This window comes from Coregonus lavaretus (assembly GCF_964263955.1).
Source record: "Coregonus lavaretus genome assembly, contig: HAP1_SCAFFOLD_1975, whole genome shotgun sequence".
Taxonomy (NCBI): Eukaryota; Metazoa; Chordata; class Actinopteri; order Salmoniformes; family Salmonidae; genus Coregonus; species Coregonus lavaretus.
The window spans coordinates 10001-20430 of record NW_028158112.1 but is presented as its reverse complement, the minus strand read 5'-3'; the positions used below and the strand labels follow the sequence as shown (position 1 = coordinate 20430).

General features: G+C 44.9%; 1 pseudogene across 1 annotated transcript in view; it reads left to right on the top strand.

The window, feature by feature from the left end:
• The first annotated feature begins 1503 nt into the window (after positions 1–1503).
• The window catches only part of LOC311124412 (mitochondrial dynamics protein MID49-like), a 17348-nt pseudogene continuing 8421 nt past the window's right edge, over positions 1504–10430 (top strand). Inside the window, exon 1 of the transcript in view lies at positions 1504–1511. The product of the transcript in view is annotated as a mitochondrial dynamics protein MID49-like (transcript). The remainder of the gene's footprint in view (positions 1512–10430) is intronic.

Sequence of the window (10430 nt, the reverse complement as noted above, 5' to 3'; positions counted from 1 at the left end):
GCTGCCTTGGCAGGAACTAATGGGGATCCATAATAAACCCCAGGAAGAGTAGCTGCTGCCTTGCCAGGAACTAATGGGGATCCATAATAAACCCCAGGAAGAGTAGCTGCTGCCTTGGCAGGAACTAATGGGGATCCATAATAAACCCCAGGAAGAGTAGCTGCTGCCTTGGCAGGAACTAATGGGGATCCATAATAAACCCCAGGAAGAGTAGCTGCTGCCTTGGCAAGAACTAATGGGGATCCATAATAAACCCCAGGAAGAGTAGCTGCTGCCTTGGCAGGAACTAACGGGGATCCATAATAAACCCCAGGAAGAGTAGCTGCTGCCTTGGCAGGAACTAACGGGGATCCATAATAAACCCCAGGAAGAGTAGCTGCTGTCTTGGCAGGAACTAACGGGGATCCATAATAAACCCCAGGAAGAGTAGCTGCTGCCTTGGCAGGAACTAATGGGGATCCATAATAAACCCCAGGAAGAGTAGCTGCTGCCTTGGCAGGAACTAATGGGGATCCATAATAAACCCCAGGAAGAGTAGCCGCTGCCTTGGCAGGAACTAATGGGGATCCATAATAAACCCCAGGAAGAGTAGCCGCTGCCTTGGCAGGAACTAATGGGGATCCATAATAAACCCCAGGAAGAGTAGCCGCTGCCTTGGCAGGAACTAATGGGGATCCATAATAAACCCCAGGAAGAGTAGCCGCTGCCTTGGCAGGAACTAATGGGGATCCATAATAAACCCCAGGAAGAGTAGCCGCTGCCTTGGCAGGAACTAATGGGGATCCATAATAAACCCCAGGAAGAGTAGCTGCTGCCTTGGCAGGAACTAATGGGGATCCATAATAAACCCCAGGAAGAGTAGCTGCTGCCTTGGCAGGAACTAATGGGGCTCCATAATAAACCCCAGGAAGAGTAGCTGCTGCCTTGGCAGGAACTGATGGGGATCCATATTAAACACAACAACAACAAAAGAAGAGGAAAAACGATTAAAAACGCTACCATGGATTATAGGATTATTAATTATTAAAACCAAGACAAACTAATGTTCCCAGCTAATTGAAAATTGTAATGCCGCGTTCACGTGCTAGTAGATACTAGGAAACTCTGAAATGTCCAACTTGCCGACTGATTGAACGCGGCACATGTATAACTACAACCAGTTAGCAGGTCGGAAATGTCCGAGTTCAGACTAAGTTACGCTGGACACAATAAACTTGTGCGTGTTTTTGGGGTTAAAAAAAACAACAACAACACTCCCACCCCCTTCAGCTGCGAAGAACCCCCAAAACGTCAACGTCAGAACATAACGTCTCTTGCCATTGGTCCAGCTGGCTGTCAATCACACGGGGCAACGTATGAACGCCTCGACAGGAAATGTTACGTATCGTCTAAGAACATGATACGTTATCGCGATCTTGTCAGTCTATGACGTGGCACGTAACCGTTGGTTGATGCAGACAACGTCTGAGGGGGATGGCGACCGTTAGTAGCTAGCTACGTTAGTTTTGGACGTGAGTTTGTTCATGGTGACAGATAAATTAAAAGGACAAGATATGGTCGACTAACCGACTAGTCAGCGAAATAACGTTATTTGATTTTATTATTAAAAATGGTTTGGCGTTAGAGTACATCGTAGCGGACGTTGTAGATTGGTGAGTGCCGAGTTGTACCCGAACAGCTAGCTAAGTGATAACAACAGCTGTAGCTAGCTAACGTTAGCTGGCTAATGGAATGTGGCTAACTTAGCTAGCTTACATGGCTAACTAGCTACTCTTGTCCGGATGCAAACAAAAGTTTTGTCCTCCCATGTTGCCGTTTGGTTGATGTGCGGTGAAAGCCGGGCCGCTGTCTTGCACCTGGCTTTTCACACTAACGTTACAGCGTTTTACGAATAGTTGATTTACTGCATGTGACACTGCTAACCAGCTAACCTTAACTAGCTAGGTCCAAAACAAACACTGCAGTGGACGGCGCCCATCCCACCTTACCAAGCTTAGCCAGACCAGCTGCAATGAAACACTGGGTGAAGGGGAGCTAAACCAGAGACTGTCTACAGGTACTAGCTGTGTAGCTACTATCTCTGGCTGAACATACACTAGCTAGCTATCACACACTATTTGGAGAAGGATTTACACGATAGGATAACGTCTTGTTAGCTAGTTAGACTAACGACCGTAGCTCACATTAGCTAGCTACTCTATGATTTAGTAACTCCAAAGACTAGGCTGTTTTTACTACTTTCTATTCGCCATAATGTCTATAGAAGAAGAGCTGCAAAGAAGTCATATTATGAAACGTCTTCTGTTTTTAACCTTGTCAGTAGATATGGCTACAGCGAGCTAGCTATACCCCCCCGTTATGTTGATGTGTGCTATTGTAAAAAGAAAGGGCCAACATTGGTGAATGAAGAGCTCCCCTCTCAGCTGATGCCTGGAATTTGGAATTGGACAACACTTGTAAAACGTGTCAGGTCGCACGTACTGAGGCAGGGAGAATAAGTCAAAATGGTCCATGGCAGATACATATGGAGAGAGTTTGGACATTGAGGTTCTGGTCCATGGTAGTTGGTTGGTGGTTGTCCCGTGTAGCTCAGTTGGTAGAGCATGGCGTTTGCAACGTCAGAGTTGTGGGTTCGTTTCCGACGGGGGACCAGTATGAAAAAAAAAAAAAAAGTATGCTAAATGACTTAAATGTAAATGTAAAATGTTGTTATATTTGAGCAGGTCCAGGAATATACAGTAGCAAATTGCGCTCATCTCGTCTTTAAATAGACTGGAGGCTGAATCCCATATGACCCCCTATTCCCTATATAGTGCACTACTTTAGACCAGAGCCCTATGACACCCTATTCCATATATAGTGCACTACTTTAGACCAGAGCCCTATGACACCCTATTCCCTATATAGTGCACTACTTTAGACCAGAGCCCTATGACACCCTATTCCCTATATAGTGCACTACTTTAGACCAGAGCCCTATGACACCCTATTCCATATATAGTGCACTACTTTAGACCAGAGCCCTATGGCACCCTATTCCCTATATAGTGCACTACTTTAGACCAGAGCCCTATGACACCCTATTCCCTATATAGTGCACTACTTTAGACCAGAGCCCTATGGCACCCTATTCCCTATATAGTACACTACTTTAGACCAGAGCCCTATGACACCCTATTCCCTATATAGTGCACTACTTTAGACCAGAGCCCTATGGCACCCTATTCCCTATATAGTACACTACTTTAGACCAGAGCCCTATGACACCCTATTCCCTATATAGTGCACTACTTTAGACTAGAGGCCTATGACACCATATTCCCTATATAGTGCACTACTTTAGACTAGAGGCCTATGACACCATATTCCCTATATAGTGCACTACTTTAGACCAGAGCCCTATGACACCCTATTCCCTATATAGTGCACTACTTTAGACCAGAGCCCTATGACACCATATTCCCTATATAGTGCACTACTTTAGACTAGAGGCCTATGACACCATATTCCCTATATAGTGCACTACTTTAGACTAGAGGCCTATGACACCATATTCCCTATATAGTGCACTACTTTAGACTAGAGACCTATGACACCATATTCCCTATATAGTGCACTACTTTTGACTAGAGGCCATAGAGAATAGAGTTTCCATTTGGGATGAAGTCTTGGGCTCCGTCTAGTGCCTGGGTAGCCAACGGGACATCCTATGATCTGACTCTGCTTTCTGTCAGAGTGATCTGCTGCAGCTATTTCTGTCTGCCAGGTGCAACAGGAGATAAATATGGCACCAACGGAAAACTGTCACACAGAGCTGGGAAAGTAAAGTGTGACACAGGCCTGTCAGTCAACACCAGAGATAGGAGGTGACAGGTTTAGGTCCTAACCTGGAGACTGAACCAGTCCTATCAGTCAACACCAGAGATAGGAGGTGACAGGTTTAGGTCCTAACCTGGAGACTGAACCAGTCCTGTCAGTCAACACCACAGATAGGAGGTGACAGGTTTAGGTCCTAACCTGGAGACTGAACCAGTCCTATCAGTCAACACCAGAGATAGGAGGTGACAGGTCTAGGTCCTAACCTGGAGACTGAACCAGTCCTGTCAGTCAACACCAGAGATAGGAGGTGACAGGTCTAGGTCCTAACCTGGAGACTGAACCAGTCCTATCAGTCAACACCAGAGATAGGTGACAGGTATAGGTCCTAACCTGGAGACTGAACCCCTCCTATCAGTCAACACCAGAGATAGGAGGTGACAGGTCTAGGTCCTAACCTGGAGACTGAACCAGTCCTATCAGTCAACACCACAGATAGGAGGTGATAGGTATATGTCCTAACCTGGAGACTGAACCAGTCCTATCAGTCAACACCAGAGATAGGAGGTGACAGGTCTAGGTCATAGAGACTGAACCAGTCCTATCAGTCAACACCAGAGATAGGAGGTGACAGGTCTAGGTCCTAACCTAGAGACTGAACCAGTCCTATCAGTCAACACCAGAGATAGGAGGTGATAGGTCTATCCTATCAGTCAACACCAGAGATAGGAGACAGGTCTAGGTCATAGAGACTGAACCAGTCCTATCAGTCAACACCAGAGATAGGAGGTGACAGGTTTAGGTCCTAACCTGGAGACTGAACCAGTCCTATCAGTCAACACCAGAGATAGGAGGTGACAGGTCTAGGTCATAGAGACTGAACCAGTCCTATCAGTCAACACCAGAGATAGGAGGTGACAGGTCTAGGTCCTAACCTGGAGACTGAACCGGTCCTATCAGTCAACACCAGAGATAGGAGGTGACAGGTCTAGGTCCTAACCTGGAGACTGAACCAGTCCTATCAGTCAACACCAGAGATAGGAGGTGATAGGTCTAGGTCATAGAGACTGAACCAGTCCTATCAGTCAACACCAGAGATAGGAGGTGACAGGTCTAGGTCCTAACCTGGAGACTGAACCAGTCCTATCAGTCAACACCAGAGATAGGTGACAGGTCTAGGTCCTAGAGACTGAACCAGTCCTATCAGTCAACACCAGAGATAGGAGGTGACAGGTCTAGGTCCTAGAGACTGAACCAGTCCTATCAGTCAACACCAGAGATAGGAGGTGACAGGTCTAGGTCCTAACCTGGAGACTGAACCAGTCCTATCAGTCAACACCAGAGATAGGAGGTGACAGGTCTAGGTCCTAACCTGGAGACTGAACCAGTCCTATCAGTCAACACCAGATATAGGAGGTGACAGGTCTATTTCCTAGAGACTGAACCAGTCCTATCAGTCAACACCAGAGATAGGAGGTGACAGGTCTAGGTCCTAACCTGGAGACTGAACCAGTCCTATCAGTCAACACCAGAGATAGGAGGTGACAGGTCTAGGTCCTAGAGACTGAACCAGTCCTATCAGTCAACACCAGAGATAGGAGGTGACAGGTCTAGGTCCTAACCTGGAGACTGAACCAGTCCTATCAGTCAACACCAGAGATAGGAGGTGACAGGTCTAGGTCCTAACCTGGAGACTGAACCAGCCCTATCAGTCAACACCAGAGATAGGAGGTGACAGGTCTAGGTCCTAACCTGGAGACTGAACCAGTCCTATCAGTCAACACCAGAGATAGGAGGTGACAGGTCTAGGTCCTAACCTGGAGACTGAACCAGTCCTATCAGTCAACACCAGAGATAGGAGGTGACAGGTCTAGGTCCTAACCTGGAGACTGAACCAGTCCTATCAGTCAACACCAGAGATAGGAGGTGACAGGTCTAGGTCCTAACCTGGAGACTGAACCAGTCCTATCAGTCAACACCAGAGATAGGAGGTGACAGGTCTAGGTCATAGAGACTGAACCAGTCCTATCAGTCAACACCAGAGATAGGAGGTGACAGGTCTAGGTCTTAACCTGGAGACTGAACCAGTCCTATCAGTCAACACCAGAGATAGGAGGTGACAGGTCTAGGTCCTAACCTGGAGACTGAACCAGTCCTATCAGTCAACACCAGAGATAGGAGGTGACAGGTCTAGGTCCTAACCTGGAGACTGAACCAGTCCTATCAGTCAACACCAGAGATAGGAGGTGACAGGTCTAGGTCCTAGAGACTGAACCAGTCCTATCAGTCAACACCAGAGATAGGTGACAGGTCTAGGTCCTAACCTGGAGACTGAACCAGTCCAATCAGTCAACACCAGAGATAGGAGGTGACAGGTCTAGGTCCTAACCTGGAGACTGAACCAGTCCTATCAGTCAACACCAGAGATAGGAGGTGACAGGTCTAGGTCCTAACCTGGAGACTGAACCAGTCCTATCAGTCAACACCAGAGATAGGAGGTGACAGGTCTAGGTCCTAACCTGGAGACTGAACCAGTCCTATCAGTCAACACCAGAGATAGGAGGTGACAGGTATAGGTCATAGAGACTGAACCAGTCCTATCAGTCAACACCAGAGATAGGAGGTGACAGGTCTAGGTCCTAACCTGGAGACTGAACCAGTCCTATCAGTCAACACCAGAGATAGGAGGTGACAGGTCTAGGTCCTAACCTGGAGACTGAACCAGTCCTATCAGTCAACACCAGAGATAGGAGGTGACAGGTCTAGGTCCTAACCTGGAGACTGAACCAGTCCTATCAGTCAACACCAGAGATAGGAGGTGACAGGTCTAGGTCCTAGAGACTGAACCAGTCCTATCAGTCTACACCAGAGATAGGAGGTGACAGGTCTAGGTCCTAACCTGGAGACTGAACCAGTCCTATCAGTCAACACCAGAGATAGGAGGTGACAGGTCTAGGTCATAGAGACTGAACCAGTCCTATCAGTCAACACCAGAGATAGGAGGTGACAGGTCTAGGTCCTAACCTGGAGACTGAACCAGTCCTATCAGTCAACACCAGAGATAGGAGGTGACAGGTCTAGGTCCTAGAGACTGAACCAGTCCTATCAGTCAACACCAGAGATAGGAGGTGACAGGTCTAGGTCCTAACCTGGAGACTGAACCAGTCCTATCAGTCAACACCAGAGATAGGAGGTGACAGGTCTAGGTCCTAACCTGGAGACTGAACCAGTCCTATCAGTCAACACCAGAGATAGGAGGTGACAGGTTTAGGTCCTAGAGACTGAACCAGTCCTATCAGTCAACACCAGAGATAGGAGGTGACAGGTCTAGGTCCTAGAGACTGAACCAGTCCTATCAGTCAACACCAGAGATATGAGGTGACAGGTCTAGGTCCAAACCTGGAGACTGAACCAGTCCTATCAGTCAACACCAGAGATAGGTGACAGGTCTAGGTCCTAACCTGGAGACTGAACCAGTCCTATCAGTCAACACCAGAGATAGGAGGTGACAGGTCTAGGTCCTAGAGACTGAACCAGTCCAATCAGTCAACACCAGAGATAGGTGACAGGTCTAGGTCCTAGAGACTGAACCAGTCCTATCAGTCAACACCAGAGATAGGAGGTGACAGGTCTAGGTCCTAACCTGGAGACTGAAACCAGTTCTATCAGTCAACACCAGAGATAGGTGTTAGTCATATAAATATAGGGTTATATATGGATAGACAATACATTACATAGGGTTATATAAATATAGGGTTATATATGGATAGACAATACATTACATAGGGTTATATATGGATAGACAATACATTACATAGGGTCATATAAATATAGGGTTATATATGGATAGACAATACATTACATAGGGTCATATAAATATAGGGTTATATATGGATAGACAATACATTACATAGGGTTATATAAATATAGGGTTATATATGGATAGACAATACATTACTTAGGGTTATATATGGATAGACAATACATTACATAGGGTCATATAAATATAGGGTTATATATGGATAGACAATACATTACATAGGGTCATATAAATATAGGGTTATATATGGATAGACAATACATTACATAGGGTCATATAAATATAGGGTTATATATGGATAGACAATACATTACATAGGGTTATATATGGATAGACAATACATTACATAGGGTCATATAAATATAGGGTTATATATGGATAGACAATACATTACATAGGGTTATATAAATATAGGGTTATATATGGATAGACAATACATTACATAGGGTCATATAAATATAGGGTTATATATGGATAGACAATACATTACATAGGGTCATATAAATATAGGGTTATATATGGATAGACAATACATTACATAGGGTTATATAAATATAGGGTTATATATGGATAGACAATACATTACATAGGGTCATATAAATATAGGGTTATATATGGATAGACAATACATTACATAGGGTCATATAAATATAGGGTTATATATGGATAGACAATACATTACATAGGGTCATATAAATATAGGGTTATATATGGATAGACAATACATTACATAGGGTTATATAAATATAGGGTTATATATGGATAGACAATACATTACATAGGGTTATATAAATATAGGGTTATATATGGATAGACAATACATTACATAGGGTCATATAAATATAGGGTTATATATGGATAGACAATACATTACATAGGGTCATATAAATATAGGGTTATATATGGATAGACAATACATTACATAGGGTTATATATGGATAGACAATACATTACATAGGGTTATATATGGATAGACAATACATTACATAGGGTCATATAAATATAGGGTTATATATGGATAGACAATACATTACATAGGGTCATATAAATATAGGGTTATATATGGATAGACAATACATTACATAGGGTTATATATGGATAGACAATACATTACATAGGGTCATATAAATATAGGGTTATATATGGATAGACAATACATTACATAGGGTCATATAAATACAGGGTTATATATGGATAGACAATACATTACATAGGGTCATATAAATACAGGGTTATATATGGATAGACAATACATTACATAGGGTCTGACAGGACTTACAGGCGTCCGCATGGTAAATATAGGGTCTCCAGGTTATTACATAGGGTCTGACAGGACTTACAGGCGTCCCCATGGTAAATATAGGGTCTCCAGGTTATTACATAGGGTCTGACAGGACTTACAGGCGTCCCCATGGTAAATATAGGGTCTCCAGGTTATTACATAGGGTCTGACAGGACTTACAGGCGTCCGCATGGTAAATATAGGGTCTCCAGGTTATTACATAGGGTCTGACAGGCCTTACAGGCGTCCGCATGGTAAATATAGGGTCTCCAGGTTATTACATAGGGTCTGACAGGCCTTACAGGCGTCCCCATGGTAAATATAGGGTCTCCAGGTTATTACATAGGGTCTGACAGGACTTACAGGCGTCCCCATGGTAAATATAGGGTCTCCAGGTTATTACATAGGGTCTGACAGGACTTACAGGCGTCCCCATGGTAAATATAGGGTCTCCAGGTTATTACATAGGGTCTGACAGGACTTACAGGCGTCCCCATGGTAAATATAGGGTCTCCAGGTTATTACATAGGGTCTGACAGGCCTTACAGGCGTCCCCATGGTAAATATAGGGTCTCCAGGTTATTACATAGGGTCTGACAGGACTTACAGGCGTCCCCATGGTAAATATAGGGTCTCCAGGTTATTACATAGGGTCTGACAGGACTTACAGGCGTCCGCATGGTAAATATAGGGTCTCCAGGTTATTACATAGGGTCTGACAGGCCTTACAGGCGTCCCCATGGTAAATATAGGGTCTCCAGGTTATTACATAGGGTCTGACAGGACTTACAGGCGTCCGCATGGTAAATATAGGGTCTCCAGGTTATTACATAGGGTCTGACAGGCCTTACAGGCGTCCCCATGGTAAATATAGGGTCTCCAGGTTATTACATAGGGTCTGACAGGACTTACAGGCGTCCCCATGGTAAATATAGGGTCTCCAGGTTATTACATAGGGTCTGACAGGCCTTACAGGCGTCCCCATGGTAAATATAGGGTCTCCAGGTTATTACATAGGGTCTGACAGGCCTTACAGGCGTCCGCATGGTAAATATAGGGTCTCCAGGTTATTACATAGGGTCTGACAGGACTTACAGGCGTCCCCATGGTAAATATAGGGTCTCCAGGTTATTACATAGGGTCTGACAGGCCTTACAGGCGTCCCCATGGTAAATATAGGGTCTCCAGGTTATTACATAGGGTCTGACAGGCCTTACAGGCGTCCCCATGGTAAATATAGGGTCTCCAGGTTATTACATAGGGTCTGACAGGCCTTACAGGCGTCCCCATGGTAAATATAGGGTCTCCAGGTTATTACATAGGGTCTGACAGGACTTACAGGCGTCCGCATGGTAAATATAGGGTCTCCAGGTTATTACATAGGGTCTGACAGGCCTTACAGGCGTCCCCATGGTAAATATAGGGTCTCCAGGTTATTACATAGGGTCTGACAGGCCTTACAGGCGTCCCCATGGTAAATATAGGGTCTCCAGGTTATTACATAGGGTCTGA